The sequence below is a fragment of the Bos indicus genome, chromosome 9 (assembly GCF_029378745.1).
Source record: "Bos indicus isolate NIAB-ARS_2022 breed Sahiwal x Tharparkar chromosome 9, NIAB-ARS_B.indTharparkar_mat_pri_1.0, whole genome shotgun sequence".
NCBI classification, from domain to species: domain Eukaryota; kingdom Metazoa; phylum Chordata; class Mammalia; order Artiodactyla; family Bovidae; genus Bos; species Bos indicus.
This window is the reverse complement of record NC_091768.1, coordinates 27,057,755-27,074,596: the sequence shown is the minus strand read 5'-3', so window position 1 is coordinate 27,074,596 and position 16,842 is coordinate 27,057,755. Positions and strand designations below refer to the sequence as shown.

The 16,842-nt window shown below is 37.7% G+C and overlaps 1 protein-coding gene and 1 long non-coding RNA gene across 2 annotated transcripts in view; one reads left to right on the top strand and one right to left on the bottom strand.

The window, feature by feature from the left end:
• NKAIN2 (sodium/potassium transporting ATPase interacting 2) overlaps positions 1-16,842 on the top strand; it is a 1,176,020-nt gene that overhangs the window by 758,634 nt on the left and 400,544 nt on the right. The window lies entirely within an intron of this gene.
• The window catches only part of LOC109563760 (uncharacterized), a 109,560-nt gene continuing 105,650 nt past the window's right edge, over positions 12,933-16,842 (bottom strand). Inside the window, exon 5 of the long non-coding RNA XR_002181390.2 lies at positions 12,933-13,334. This is a non-coding gene — a long non-coding RNA (uncharacterized lncRNA). The remainder of the gene's footprint in view (positions 13,335-16,842) is intronic.

Here is a 16,842-nt window from a genome sequence, read left to right as displayed (position 1 = left end):
CCCCATCTTATCTGAGGGGGATAATTTCTAAGACAGCTCCCTGCCCCTATAGTCTAAAACCATGGAGAATACTGAAACTCTATACCGTTGACCCTTGAATACCACTGGAGTTAGCAGCACCAACCCATCAAACAGTCAAAAATCTAATTGTACATTTTTTAATGTTGAAATGTAGTTCATTAACAATGTTGTGTTAGCTTCAGGTGTACTTCAAAGTGATTCAGTTATATGCACATTTATAACTTTGACTTCTAATAGATTACTGTCGACCACAAGCCTTACCAATAGCAGTCAATTAGCACATATTTTGTATGCTGTACATATTCTATACTGTATTCTTGCAATAAGGGGAGCTAAAGAAAAGATAATGTTATTAAGGAATCCTAAGGAAGAAATATATTTGCAGCACTGTACTTTTAGATTCTGCAAGTTCATATCATCAGTTTACAAGGTGAATCATCTTTCAGATTTACATCAATATATACAAAACACAGTAAATGTTATATATATTACTAGCATTAGACATTTAAAATGAGAAGATAATATGAAGAAGAAATTTATCTTTATTTGCAGGTATAGAGATTCAGGCAATGAGAATGCAGAGGCAGCAATATGACTGTTTTCTGGTTGTTGTTCAGTTGCTCAGTCATGTCTGACTCTTTGTGACCCCATGGACTGCAGCGCGCCAGGCTTCCTTGTCCTTCACCATCTCCTGGAGTTTGCTTAAACTTATGTCCATAAATCGGTGATGCCATCCAACCATTTCATCCTTTATCATCCCCTTCTCCTCCTGTCTTCAATCTTTCCCAGCATCAGGATCTTTTCTAATGAGTAAGCTCTTTGCATCAGGTGGCCAAAGTATTGGAGTTTCAGCTTAGAATCAGTCTTTCCAATGAATATTCAGGATTGATTTCTTTTAGGATTGACTCCTTTGATCTCCTTGCTGTCCAAGGGACTCTTTAGAGTCTTTTCCAATACCACAGTTCAAAAGCATCAATCCTTAGGCACTCAACCTTCTTTAAACTCCAACTTTCACATCCATACATGACCACTGGAAAAACCATAGCTTTGACTAGATGGACATTTTGTTGGCAAAGTAATGTCTCTGCATTTTAATATGCTATCTAGGTTGGTCATAGCTTTTCTTCCAAGGAGCAAGTGTCTTTTAATTTCATGGCTGCAGTCACCATCTGCAGTAATTTTGGAGCCCAAGAATATAAAGCCTGTCACTGTTTCCATTGTCTCCCCATCTATTTTCTATGAAGTGATGGAACTGGATGCCATAATCTTTGTTTTCTGAATGTTGAACTTTAAGCCAACTTTTCCACTCTCTCCTTTCACTTTTATCAAGAGGCTCTTAAGTCCCATAAGGGTGGTGTCATCTGCATATCTGAGGTTATTGATATTTCTCCCAGCAATCTTGATTCTAGCTTGTGCTTCATCCATCCCAGCATTTCACATGACTGACTCTGCATACAAATTAAGTAGCATAGTGACAATAGACAGCCTTGACCCTTGACGTACTCCTTCCCCAGTTTGGAAACAGTCTGCTGTTCCATATCTGGTTCTAACTATTGCATACAGGTTTCTCAAGTGGTAGGTAATTCCCATCTCTGGTATTCCCATCTCTTTAAGAATTTTCCACAGTTTGTTGTGATCCACACAGTAAAAGACTTTAGCAAAGTCAATGAAGCAGAAGTAGATGTTTTTCTGGAATTCTCTTGCTTTTTTATGATTCAACAGATATTGGCAATTTGATCTCTGGTTCCTCAGCCTTTTCTAATCTAGTTTGAACATCTGTAAGTTCTTGGTTCATGGACTTTTGAAGCCTAATTTGGAGAATTTTGAGTATTACTTTGCTAGTGTATGAGATGAGTGCAATTGTGCAATAATTTGAATATTCTTTGGCATTGCCCTTCTTTGGGATTGGAATGAAAACTGACCTTTTCCAGTCCTGTGGCCACTGCTAAGTTTTCCAGATTTGCTGGCATATTGAGTGCAGCACTTTCACAGCATCATCTTTTAGGATTTGAAATAGCTCACTTGGAATTCCATCAGTTCCACTAGCTTGGTTTGTAATGATCCTTCCTAAGGCCCACTTGACTTTTCACTCCAGGATGTCTGGCTCTAGGTGGGTGATCATATCATCATGGTTATCTGGGTCATTAAGGTGTTTTTTGTATAGTTTTTCTGTGTATTCTTTCCACCTTCTGCTTCTGATGTTTCTTATCTTCTGCTTCTGTTAGGTCCTTACCTTTTCTGTCCTTTATTGTGCCCATCTTTGCATGAAATGCTTTGTGGTAGTAGTTGATACTGGAGAAGGCAATGGCACCCCACTTCAGCACTCTTGCCTGGAAAATCCCATGGACGGAGGAGCCTGGTGGGCTGCAGTCCATGGGATCGCTAAGAGTCGGACACGACTGAGTGACTTCACTTTCACTTTTCCCTTTCCTGCATTGGAGAAGGAAATGGCAACCCACTCCAGTGTTCTTGCCTGGAGAATCCCAGGGACAGGGAGCCTGGTGGGCTGCCGTCTATGGGGTCGCACAGAGTCGGACACGACTGAAGCGACTTAGCAGCAGCAGCAGCTGTGTAGTTGATACAGTTGCTCCAAGGTAGCCTGGCCTACACATGAATTAATGAATCATTATACAACTTTTATGATATATATTATTACAGTCATATTCATAGAAAATATAACAATTAGAAACATTGTTATATTTAACAATACACATTTACCTATGGTGATAGGCTGATAAGCAGTTTCTCCGATGACAATAGAGAGGCATACTGTCTGATAATGTTATTCTTTGAAAGCAAAATTATAAAACTGGAAGAAATCTAATACATTATTGATTATATATTAAATATTACTCACATTATACCTATATAATATAGACTAGTATCTACATATAATTTTACATCATGGCATACCTAACTTTGCCTTAATTTTTTCATATTTCTAAGTGATAGAGTGACCTGCAAATTATTTTTCAAATTATCTAAAGTCTACCAGAATTTGGAATATATGTCTAATATATTTATTGGAAAACATCTGTGACCCATGCAGTTCAAATCTACATTGTTCAAGGGACAACTATATATACTATATTTTTCCTACACATACATAACCTGTCATCAAGTTCAGTTCATATATTAGGCACAGTAAGAGAATGCCCAAATTTCCAGCATCACTACCCTTGAACTTTGCGCCATTATTTAAGTAAAATAAGAGTCGACTGAACACAGGTACTGTGATTCTGCAGTAGTCTGTTAAGATGTCTATTAAGTGACACATGGGTAGGATATATCAGCCCAAGGGATGTTTTACATTGACAGCCTGGACTGGAAAGAGTGGGAGGGCACAAAATTTCATCATGCTACTTAGAACGGTGAGAATTTAAAACTTATGAAATTTATTTCTGGAGTTTTCCATATAATGTTTTCAGTTGTAGTAGAACTGCAGGTAACTGAAACTGCAGGGAGCTAAATGGTGGATAAGGGAAAGCGACTGGATGCCATATGAATGGTGTCTGTGCTGCTGCTGCTGCTGCTAAGTCGCTTCAGTTGTGTCCGACTCTGTGAGACCCCATAGACAGCAGCCACCAGGCTTCCCCGTCCCTGGGATTCTCCAGGCAAGAACACTGGAGTGGGTTGCCATTTCCTTCTCCAATGCATGAATGTGAAAAGTCAAAGTGAAGTCACTCAGTCATGTCCGACTCTTCGAGACCCCATGGACTGCAGCCCACCAGGCTCCTCCCTCCATGGGATTTTCCAGGCAAGAGTACTGGAGTGGGGTGCCATTGCCTTCTCTGAATGGTGTCTCTGGAATTGTTCAATTCAATAGCCTTGCTTTTCATTCAGGTGCTGAAGATATGTGATTCTATTTTTCCATGGTCTTAGCTATTTCTTAGAGTAACTGTTGCTTACTCACTTTTCTCTAGATGTTCTTTCTTTCTCTTTCTTTTTTATGGAACAGTGTGCAAAAGTTATGGTGTCATAAAGTTGTAATATTTTGGCAATACATTTTAAAACAAAAAGATCAAACAACATGAACCTCAACTAGTCTATGAAAAATAATTCTGCTCAGCAAGGTTTCTTTTTCAAGATATCCAAGAATCTTTCTGATGAAATAGGTATATTAATAGACCATGGTCAATATAATTATATGACCCTTTAGAGAAATCAAATATCTTCCAAATAGTTCATTTTAAGGATTAACACATTTTTTATACTTACGTGTTTGGACTCTACTATAAGACCAGATGGTGAACTTTACGTTTGCTGCCAAGACACAAGAGTATAAGATATACGTAGGTGTGTATATGTGTGTATGGGTGAATATATTCAATCTATACATATTCAGGAAATGCTAAATAATATCTGTGGTTCTAAATCATGCCAGGTTCTAGTCTTACCTCAGTAATCATTGCATATAACAAAGGCTTCTTGTGGTCCTTTTTAATATTTTTTCTAATGTAAACTATAATATAATGCTACATACCTGCTTTAAAATATGTTTAAAATTGAGTAGTGTTTTGCTGAAAGATGGGGCTCCCTTGGTGGCTCAGACAATAAAGAATTTGCCCACAGTGCGGGAGATCTGGTTTCTATACCTGGGTTGGGAAGCTCCCCTGGAGAAGGGAATGGCAACCCACTCCAATATTCTTGCCTGGAGAATTCCATGGACAGAGGAGCCCCATGGGCTACAGTCCATAGGGTTGCAAAGAAAGATAGAAAAATCACACTCCATTCAAACTCTGTACACAGTCTCCTTATAGATCTTATTTTGGCAGTTTCATAGAGATGGTTTTTTAAAATAAGGATCCTAGCACCCCACACCAGAATATAAAATGTAGGTTTAAGATGAGAGAGGAGAATGATGCCTCTAGCTCATTGCCTTATTGTGGAACCTGAATTGGCCTGGAATTACATGAGATTAGATATTATGCTCCTGGTCACCTCTTTTTATCTCCCTAAAGCCAATAACCCCATATTTGCATGGCCTTTTAAAAGTAATACTGGAGCTGGAGGGTCCAGGAAAGAGGTGTTGTATTCCAATCAGGGGGCTTTGCAGGAGTCTAGACAAAAGATGATGGAGTTAAAAATAGTGAAAGCTCTTTAGGAAGTAACTCAAGAGAAAGACTGGACTGCAGAAGAAGGGTGAAGGAGGTGGGAAGAGTAACTTCCAGATTTTATTGTCATTGTAATTAGGAGATACAGATTAATATACTGGACACACATACACACAGAGAGAGAAACAGAAAATCTTTTCTCTGTTTAGAGAATGGCCATCCATCCATCATCATGTTTATACTCAGGAGAATAGAAACTCAGTGAGTCCCAAAATTTTAAGAGAATGAAGATATTTCTCCACATTGCAGATTATATAGTCTCAGAATTTTAAATTATCAGCATAATATTAGTCTAATGGATAGATGAATTATATTACTATAAAACACAGTCCCTTGATTAAGTCAATTTAAGTCAGTTTTTTAATTGTCAATTGATTAAGTCAATTTAAGCTCATTTAGCTTTACTAAAATTACATTCTTTTGTTCTTTCTTCTTCTTTTTTTTTTTTTTTTTTGAAGATAGAAGTTGATTAAATACAGCCTAAGAGTCAAGACCGGCCTAAGACTAAGACTGGCCCTCAGTCTCTTTTTGTAAACAAAGTTTTATTGGAACCCAGCCACATCCATTCATTTGCCTCCATCCTTGGTTTCCCATGGGCTTCCTTGGGGCTCAGATGGTAAAGAATCTGCCTGCAATGCAAGGTTCAGTCCTTGGTGGTGCCAGTCGGGTGGCACTAGTGATAAATAATCTGTCTGCCAATGCAGGAGACACAAGAGACATGGGTTCAATCCCAAGATCAGGAAGATCCCCTGGAGGAGAAAAATAGCAAGCCACTCCAGTATTCTAGACTGAAAAATTTCATGGACAAGAGGAGCCTGGTGGGCTAAAGTCCATGGGGTCGTAAAGAGTCAGACATGACTGAGTGATTGAGTGATGGAGCACGCATACAAGGCTTCTCATAGGCTGTACGGAGACAGTGGGATAGATGCAAGAGAAACTAGATGGCCCACGAAATTTAAAATATTTGGCCTTGTGCATAGGACCTCAAAACACTAGATTCTAAATACATAATAGCAAAGTATATTTTTGAAAAACTGTATGTTCTGCCTTAATATGAATTTCTTATTTCTTTAGAACAAGCATAATTTTATATATAATATTTTGAGCCCCAGGATAAATATGCTTCTGGTCTCCCATTCTTAAATTATGGTTTCTGTTGTTTTTCTCTTCTTCTAATGTATATCTCATTAGTCAATCTCTGGCATATTCATAGGCAGGCACACTCCCAAGACAATTACATATATAACTCTGTTTTTATTGCACATATTCCATATTAATGCATCAGCTGCTTTATTAAAACATTTGGAAAATATTTATACACCAAAATGTATGCTGAATCTAAATACTTCACTGAGGAATAAATAAAAGTTGTCATCTAAAAGACAATTATAGCAAAGCACTGATACTCTTGAGATCCTACTCTCTTATGCAGAGTATTCTGATAAGTCTGCTGACCCAAGGAACTCAATGAGAACTTGTGTTTAATAATTTAGGTACAAATACTTAGGTAGAGAGAGATGGGAGGTGACCAGGGAATAAGAAGGATGAGGTGGTCAGGTTTCCATTAGTGCAGTACTCACAGGTAGAGAAGTAAGGTTAAAGTTCTTTGTAAGATTGACTTTGAAATAAAGTGCTCCTTCGCTTTAGAATTTGAAAAGCACTGCACTATTTAATAAGGCATGCAAATTTCAGTTCCTAAATCCAAGAACATTTATGCTTGGAGGTTTATTTCAATCATTGTAGTAAGCAGTTTGAGTTTTTTTGCTTGTTTGGTTTTTGTTTTGAGATCTATGTGGGAAGATACTTAGACAGTAGATTCTCGTATTTGTTGGTACTTTTTTATATTAATGCTTCACAGATATAATAGATTAAATAAAAAATGCAAAATGCTATTGGAAATGTCCTACGACAACTTTATGCCTTACTGCTGAGGAATTAGGTGTGTCTCCTGAAAAAAAGGTACCTTATGTCTAAGAGAATGGGACCTATGATGTGCCAGTCCAGCATAATTCCCACATCCAACCTTTCATTTGGAATTCAGTGAATGCACTATGTTAGTTCTGCCTAAAGATGTGTCAAAACCTGGGGAAAAAAGCAAAACAAAGCAAAAAGGCCTCAAGACACAGGGTATAAATAGTGTTTAGAAGCAGTAATTATAACCACAAATGTATAAAAGGACAACCACTAAATACTAACCAATAATGACTCTTTTCAATGATAGGTACCTATATGGGTACGCATCAAAGCCACTGTTACCATCTACTAATACAAATCACTGCTGCCTATCAGTGAGAACCAAAATATAGTATCAGTAAATATCTATGCTTTAGATTTTCTCTGAGTTGTATTTAAGGGGGAAAAAATGACACCTGTTCAAGGTAGTAACTGCCAAGTTTCATTATTTCAGTGGTGCCCTTTCCCTTTCATAAGCCATTTTAAGTTCTTAATTACAAAGAAGGGAAAGGAAATAAATTTGGCAAAATCAGCACAGACTGTATTATAACAGACACAGTTATAATGAGCTTGCTTGCTTCTACTGGGATTTTGCTCTACTTTCCATGAACATGCCACACAAGTTGATTGATGTATCGCTTGTCCCATCTGGGAGGAACAAAGTGATTCTTCAGAGATTCTTCAGCATTCAAAAATGCCTGTGATATTTGTGCTAAGGATGTGTGTTCTAGCAGTTTAAGTATTTATGTGTGTGCACGTGTGCACAAATTCTTTATATTGTTGTTGGTCAGTCTTTAAGTCACGTATGATCCTTTGCAACCCCATGGACTGCAGCACACCAGGCTTCCCTGTCCTTCACTATCTTCTGGAGTTTTCTCAAATTCATGTCCATTGAGTCTGTGATGCCATCCAACCATCTCATCCTCTGTTGCGGCGTCCCCTTCTCTTCCCGCCCTCAATCCTTCACAGCATCAGGGTCTTTTCCAGTGAGTCAGCTCTTTGCAACAGATGGCCAAAGTATCAGAGCTTCAGCATCAGCCCTTCCAGTAAATATTCAGGGTTGATTTCCTTTATGATTGACTGATTTGACCTCCTTGCCATCCAGAGGACTCTCAAGAGTCTTCTCCAGCACCACAATTGAAAGTATCAATTATTTGGCACTCAGCCTTTTTTATGGGTCAACTCTCACATCTGTACATGATTACTAGAAAAACCACAGCTTTGACTATCCGGACCTTTGTCAGCAAAGTGATGTCTTTGCTTTTTAATACACTGTCTAGATTTGTCATGGCTTTCATTCCCAGAAGCAGTGTCTTCTAATCTCAGGGCTGAAGTCACCATCCACAGTGATTTTGGAGCCCAAGAAAAGAAAAGCTATCACTGCTACTACTTTGTCCAGCTTCTATTTGCCATGAAGAAATGGGACCAGATGCCATGATCCTAGTTTCTTGAATGTTGAGATTTAAGACTGCTTTCTCACTCTCCTCTTTCACCTTCATCAAGAAGCTCTTTAGTTCCTCTTTGCTTTCTGCCATAAGGGTGGTGTCATCTCCATATTTGAGGTTGTTGATATTTCTCCCGACAATCTTAATTCCAGCTTGTGCTTCATCCAGCCTGGCATTTCACATGATGTCCTTTGCATATAAGTTAAATGAGCAGGGTGATGATATATAGCCTTGTTGTACTCCTTTCTCATTTCTCAACCAGTCAGTTGTTCCATGTAAGGTCCTAACTATTGCTTCTTGACCGTATACAAGTTTCTCAGGGGACAGGCAAGGTGGTCTGGTATTCCCATCTCCTTAAAAATTTTTCACAGTTTGTTGTGATCCACACAAAGGCTTTACATAGTCAATGAAGCAGAAGCAGATGTTTTCCTGGAATTCCCTCGCTTTCTCTATGATCCAGCGAATGTTGGCAATTGGAACTCTCATTCCTCTGCCTTTCCTAAACCCAGCTTGTACATCTGGTAGTTCTCAGTACATTTACTGCTGAAGCCTAGCTTGAGGGATTTTGAGCATAACCTCACTAGCATGGGAAATTTTTTCAATTAAAAATGAAAAATATACATATTTTAAAGAAGGCAAAAAAGGACATCATGACTAATACATACTAGGTGTTAAATATTGAATAAATGTTGTAGGTATCAAAGTAACTTTCTTCACCATAACTTGTGTCAGTAGCTATGCTTGCAAACTGCAAGCAGTAGAACTATTTGGAGACCTCCTCTGTGGCTTAGTTGGTTAAAGCACCTGTCCTAGTAAACAGAAGATCCTGGGTTCAAATCCCAGTGGGACCTTCTGTGATTTTTCCTGCCTACAAAAAGGGTATAGGGAGATCAAAGATCCAGTCAATCTTAAGGCTTCCTTCACGGCTCAGACAGTAAAGAACCACCTGCAGTGCGAGAGACCTGGGTTTGATCCCTCGTTTGGGAAGATTCCCCTAGAGAAGGCTATGGCAACCCACTCCAGTATTCTTGCCTGGAGAATTCCATAGACAGAAGAGCCTGGTGGGCTACAGTCCATAGAGTCGCAAAGAGTCAGACATGATGGAACCACTAAGCACAGCACTATATAGGTTCCTATACCTATGAAGAAGAATATTTTATTATACATATAGATAGTTCACTCCAGATTAAATCCAGTGTTTTTTTGATCCAGTTGGACATCAGGCAACACATAATCTAGACTAGAATGTTCTAGAGCTATCCCAAAATAAGTTCTTTATAAGAGTTTGTAGAGAAACTTCTCAAGCCATAGAAGTGGGTATTAGACATGCAGCTCAGCTACTTTTGACATGAACTGAAGTCAGCAAAATTAAAAGATGGATTTCATTAACGTGCATCTCAGTTTTGTGGGTCTGAGCAAGATGGCCTCACTTTATCTGTTTCTTTCTAATTATGAGTTATTTTCAGATCCAGGTTTTAGAGCACGTATCTCTAGTTTCTGCTAAGAATCAGTCTCACAATTGATACTTTGGTGCTTATGCTTTAGTATATTATCACTTTCCAAAACAACATAACAGCTTTTTTAAGCCAAGCAAAATGGTTAAGCTTGCAAATTTAACAGAAGTTAGAGACAGAAAATGTAAAAGACCTGTGGATTTTCTTCCATGAGTAGATGTAAATGCTAATGAAATGTTCCTTAAAACACATTTAAATTAAACCATGAGCTGCCTTCAACGAATATATGAAAGTTCAAGAAGAATTGAAAATGTAACTGCCATCAGGATAAGACAGAGTACCGACGGGCTGATGGGCCATGTGCTCAGGCGGAAGGTAGTTTTCCTTCTCCTACATATTAATAATGACAGGTGGTGCTGGAGATAATTTTAACCAGATTATGGTGAGCTGTAGTTCTGATTCTAAGACTTTTTTCCCACTGCTTTGCTTGAATAAAGTATGACTGAACACACTTTAAAATTCATTTCTTTCCCAAAAGCATTTGAAGATTTTTTTGTGAGAGAACTGATGAGGTACTTGCTTTTTTTTTTTTCAAAACTAAATAAATAAATCTTTGAAAAACTTAAAGCACTGATTTTTAAAGGGCTTCGCAGACATTTATGTAAAGATAGATTTTTCTAATTCCTTAATATGAAGATGCCTGTTCACAGAGCTTCCAGGCCTGAAGTGTACGGGTACATGTCCATGCGTGTGTATAAAGAATGCACAGAAAAAGAATTTCTCATCCTTGGACTTTAAAACAAAGCTAATCCTAATTGGCAAGATATGGAAATCTTTTCAGCCCCAAAGTAAAAACGTCTATCTCTTTGGTGTTTATATCTTACAAGAAAAAAAATGTGTTTTTTTCTAAGTAAGCCAAGCTCTGACTAGCATCTGCCTCTTGGTCAAATACTGAGCCATGTGAATCTCATTCAAAAGGCTTGAAGGAAGCTTTAAATCTATCAAACCTATTTCTTTAATGAACTCAGGCAGGCACCTGTATGCAAGTGTGTATGTGTGTGCATGGTGTTTAAGAACAAAAGAAAAAAACATGCCTGATTTTTGACAGGCATGTTTAAGGCATAGTATTAGTTGCTAAAATAATCAAAAGCAAAAATATAATCAAAATTCTCAGATATAAAGTTTAGAAACCAGTTAGGTATTAGTCAGTGTTAGAACTTTAAATTGTTCAGAGAGATCTCCTTTTTTAAACGATGTTACATGCACTGTGCTAACAGAGGAAGTATATATGAAGACGGCACCTAATTATGTAGCTCAAGTAACTTATCTTTATTCAGGGATCACTTATATCTTGCTTACTATATTCCAACCTGTTTGCAAATAGGAACTCACTCCACTTAATACAATGAAGTGGAGACTATTTGTACCCCTGTTTTCCTTCTTTCACACACATGACATTGAAATGCAGACAACCAGAGGTCCTGAAACAATATCTCCTGAAAACAGTGAGCCCCAGATATAAATTTAGGCAGCCTTCTATTCATGGCAGTTATTTTGACAACATCAAAAACATAAAAATCTGTTTTTAACCACATACTCAACCTTCTTAATCTGTGTCACCCTTTGGGCTGGAAGCACTTTATTAATATTGGGTCTCAGACTTCCAACCAAAATTAAATAATCTTAAGGAAAAGCTGTACCACTCTGCACTAATTCTTTCTGTCAAATATCCCAAGTACTTAAAAAGCATCCCTTATAAATCTCTTTCAAGGGGTGATAGATTTGCTCTAATCCTTAATCAAAGTAAGGAGAATATAAGAGCTACTGTGGGTATAAGTCTTTGTCCACAAAGGCAAATGAACTAGAAATATGCCTTAGTGTTCCAAAGCCCAACTTAGTGTTTTAACTCTGAACCTCCCTTTAAGGGCCCACACCAGGTTTCTGCTGTGTCCCCAATGTCTTCCACGGTGTCAGGATACTGAGGAAGAGGAGGAAGTTGGGCCATCTGCTCTGATGAATGGCCCATGCAGGTTAGCCATGACATGTCTATTTCATCACTTCTGGGGGCCTGTTAGTTTTCTGCTACTTGGTACTGCCTGTGAGAGCCAAGAATCTTTTGCCAGATGCATGTGATCCTGTCTGCCTCAAATTACCTGTCTGGCACTTCCCCAGTAGCACTACCTCTGCCTAATCCTCTAAAATACTTTTCTCTGGCTTTTGTCTCTATCTCACTCTCATCCTCTTTGGATGTTTGGGAGAGAATTCCACGGTTTTCTTTCATGATCTGGTCAAAACGCCTTGAAAATGTCAATAATTATCTTTTTACAAAGGTCTTCAGTGCTTTGAACACAAACCCAGGGAGACTAGCAAGTTATTTTGGGTTCTGCTCTGCCACAGTTTCTCCCTTGAGGCGATGAGCACAAAGCCTATTATCTGCTAACACGGGTGAAAGGTGAGAAGGACAATTCTAACCCAAGCAGCAAGTTTCCTCTTATATCAGTAAATATTATGCTCATCTCACAATGATTGTCCTCCTCTTAAATAAAGCACAGAAAGCTGTTTCCTAAAGTGTTTACAGGTCGAGTATATTCTATATTAACAGGTATAAGGAAATGGCTTTTAAAAGAAGAATATTTGTCTTAGTATTAGTTATACTAATAGACCAGAAAACAATGTTGTTTGACAAACCTCACTATATTTATCAAATAAAAACTAGATGATGCATTCAGCATACCCATCGTTTTTTAATGCCAATCTCAAATAAAAGGAGCCAATGGTTCCTTGAAATGACTGATTCTAGGGTTACAGCAAAGAATATGCAAAATGAGTGTAGAATATCTGGTAGTACAGAAAGTAAGAAAGCACACACACACACACACACACACCAATGAGGGCATGCCAAAAGAATGTAGGAGCCAATAGAAAGAGCTCCAAATGGCCAAAGCTGGAACAACTTAGAAAAAATTAAATAACAGTATTGGATTAAAACTCAAATATGAGTCTATACTAATATAAATAAATTATTTAATAGGTAGATTGGAGAAATACTCTCCTGTGCAGAAAATTTCAAATCACATTTATAGATACTATGCTTTCCAGAAGGTGGAGCATAACTATCCATTCCTTAAGTGGAGACTACCCAGAGTGACTTCCTTCCAGAGTATAATATGGATATGGGAGGAAAAGTATCTTTACAGTGAAGAAACTTATAAATACCATCTCAGTCAGATGATCAAGGTTAAAATCACTAGTCATGTTGATAGCAGGTAGTCTTGATAGGATGTGATAAGAATTGTGCTTTCCATTTGTGGTCTTCTTCCCCAAAAACATATTATCCCAGTTGAATCCTAAGAATAATAGACAAACACAAATTGAGCAAAATGATGAAAATTGTCTGACCAGTATTCCTCAAAACTGTCAAGGTCATCCAAAGCAAGGAAAGTCTAAGAAGCTGTCATAATCTAGAGGAGTATATGGAGATTTGATAACTAAATATAATGTGGTCCTCCACATGCAATCCTGAAACAGAAAAAGGATATTAGGTAAACACTAAGGATATCTGAATAAAGTAGGGATACTGATTAATAATGATGTATTGAAGTGTACTTAGTAGTTCTGTCAAATGTACCGTACATTACTTTGCCAACAAAGGTCCGTCTAGTCAAGGCTATGGTTTTTCCAGTGGTCATGTATGGATGTGAGAGTTGGACCGTGAAGAAAGCTAAGCACCGAAGAACTGATGCTTTTGAACTGTGGTGTTGGAGAAGACTTTTGAGAGTCCCTTGGACTGCAAGGAGATCCAACCAGTCCATTCTAAAGGAGATCAGTCCTGGGTGTTCTTTGGAAAGAATTATGCTAAAGCTGAAACTCCAATCCTTTGGCCACCTCATGCGAAGAGTTGACTCATTGGAAAAGACTCTGATGCTGGGAGGGATTGGGGGCAGGAGGAGAAGGGGACGACAGAGGATGAGATGGCTGGATGGCATCACCGACTCGATGGTAGTGAGTTTGAGTGAACTTGGGGAGTTGGTGATGGACAGGGAGGCCTGGCATGCTGCAATTCATGGGGTCGCAAAGAGTCGGACACAACTGAGAGACTGAACTGAACTGAATGTAAAATGTTAATAATAGGGGAACTGGTTGTAAGGCATACAGGAACTCTTTGTACTGTCTTCACAACCTTTTGCTAAATTTAAAACTATTATAAAATAAAAATTTTGTTTTAGGAAATCACATGGGAACTTAACAATTTCTGGGATGAGATGGGTCATCACATTGAGTTTTCCCTACCATATTGTCTCAGCAAAAGCACGCCTACAGTGCAATCCTTTATATAGTGATATGGCAGAAAGATTTCTGTCAGTGGCAAAAATCATGGCATGGAAGTGGGTGAACAATTAAAAGCTTTAAATTTTTTATTTTATTGAATTGTATTGAATCACTTATTTGCTGAAATCAATATACAGCAAGACAGTTTTTTAACCTCAAAGCATTTGAATGCATTTTAGAATCTGGCACCATTGCTCACATTTTGAAGTCATTTGCTTTGTTCGTTCATCACAATGCATAGACCTTGCTAATACCTTGTTAAATGCTGATTCAGTTTAAGTGTGGTAATGAAGTTTTGTTTTGTTTTTTGGAATGTCTGCACAGCATATTGAGATGCCTTTTATTTCAGGGTTTAAAATATTTAATGAACAGATGGCTTACTGCCAGCTACAACTTACTCTTCAGCTAGAAAGAGAAAAAACTATAAAGTTCAACATTGGCTACTGTTACAGCACCTTCAGACCTTGATTCGTAGGTTTCCAAGTACATTAGAAGAAGCCTACAGTATGTGAAAAGAGTATGTGAAATGTAAAGGAGCAGGTATTATTCAGATTATGTACAAGTATTTGACCTTTCATATCTTTACTTTTCTTGATGATTATTAAATTTTATAGTATTTTATAACTAAAAATGCAATTCTAGACTTGCTTTATTTCTAAGAAGTTGAGGTACCATCATCATCATCAATAGCTTGTTTTTAGCATCAGCTTTACTAGAAGTAGGACCTTAAGTTTCTCCACTTGAATTTGCTTTGAGAAGTCATCTCTAAAGATATTTTTATTCCTAAAATTCCTTTGAAATTATTCTACTTATTATCATTGATTTGCTGATAGAAACCTAATGTCTGCAATTTCCCTAGACTGTATGAAATCATTCTCAATAACAAATTTCTGAAATCTAGTAACTTTCACAAGAAGGAAGCTTTAAGTTGCCTTATAAATGATCAATTCAGTTCAGTTCACTCTCTCAGTCGTATCCAACTCTTTGCAACCCCAAGGACTGCAGCATGTCAGGCTTCCCTGTCTATCACCAACTCCCAGAGCTTGCTCAAACTCATGTCCATCGAGTTGGTGATGCCATGCAACCATCTCATCCTCTGTCATTCCCTTCTCCTCCTGCCTTCAATTTTTCCTAGCATTAGGGTCTTTTCCAATCAGTCAGTTCTTCGCATCAGGTAGCCAAAGTATTGGAGCTTCAGCTTCAGCATCCGTCCTTCCAATGAATATTCAGAACTGATTGCCTTTAGGATTAATTGGTTTGATCTCCTTGCAGTCCAAGGGACTCCCAAGAGTCTTCTCCAACACCACAGTTCAAAAGCATCAATTCTTCAGTGCTCAGCTTTCTTTATGGTCCAACTCTCACATCTGTACATGACTACTGGAAAAACCACAGCTTTGACTAGATGGATCTTTGTTGGCAAAGCAATTTCTCTGCTTTTTAATATGCTGTCTAGGTTGGTAATAGCTTTTCTTCCAAGGAGCAAGTGTCTCTTAATTTCATGGCTGCAGTCACCATTTGCAGTGATTTTGGTGCCCAGGAAAATAAAGTCTGTCACTGTTGCTATTGTTTTCTATTTGCTATGAAGTGATGGGACCAGGTGTTATCATCTTAGTTTTTTGAATATTGAGTCAATGATCAATTGAATTGGTCAACTGAACTGATCAACCGAATATTGAACTCAATACAACGATCATTTAGTATGACTTATATATGTCAAAGAAGAGATTGTGCAATCCAAAGAGAGTTCACAGAAGCTTATAAACTCTTGTTGGAAGTGACACTAGACATGTAGAAGAACACTGTTTATAAGTGATTTATTTCCTGGAAAGTTAGAGATATCAAATTTTTATACAGTGGGACATTCCAAAGGAAAGACATTATCTTAAGAATTATGACAAGTACTCAGGGCTGTGAAGAAGAAAATCTTACTCCCAGGCTTGAGCTGGCATTATATGACTCTGATAATACACTTGGCTCTCAGATTCTACAGCATTGTAAAAGTATCAGGAAAGAATGGACCACAGTTCTCTTCCTGCTCTAAAATTGTTTTATTCTATAAATGCAGATATTTTTATCTCCTACTGTATTAGATATCAATTTGTCAAATTCCTGTTTAGAGTAATTCAATTGCATCTGCCAATATCAAGTAAAAATTTTAATTCATTTAAATCTCTGACAGTATTATCTTAATCAGCTGCTAATAAGTTAATTGTTCTAAATTCTATTTTCCAAATCTTTCATCCAGACTTTTTAATCTGTATTGAAAGGTAGGTACAGAAGTGTGTCCTACCTATTTGAAAGATTTAGTGAAGAATTATTTTGAAAGGTTATTACCAGGTCATTTTATATCAAAGCAGATGATAAGTGAACTTCATTCTTTTAGAATTTATTCTGACTTTAAGAAATTCCTTTATGTGTTCATTGATAAATAAAGAAATCTTGAAATCTGTGGATCTCCAAAGATCGATAGTGTTGCTATAGATCATGCATGTCTCAGTGGGGTTGCAGTTTTCTCTCAAGACAGCA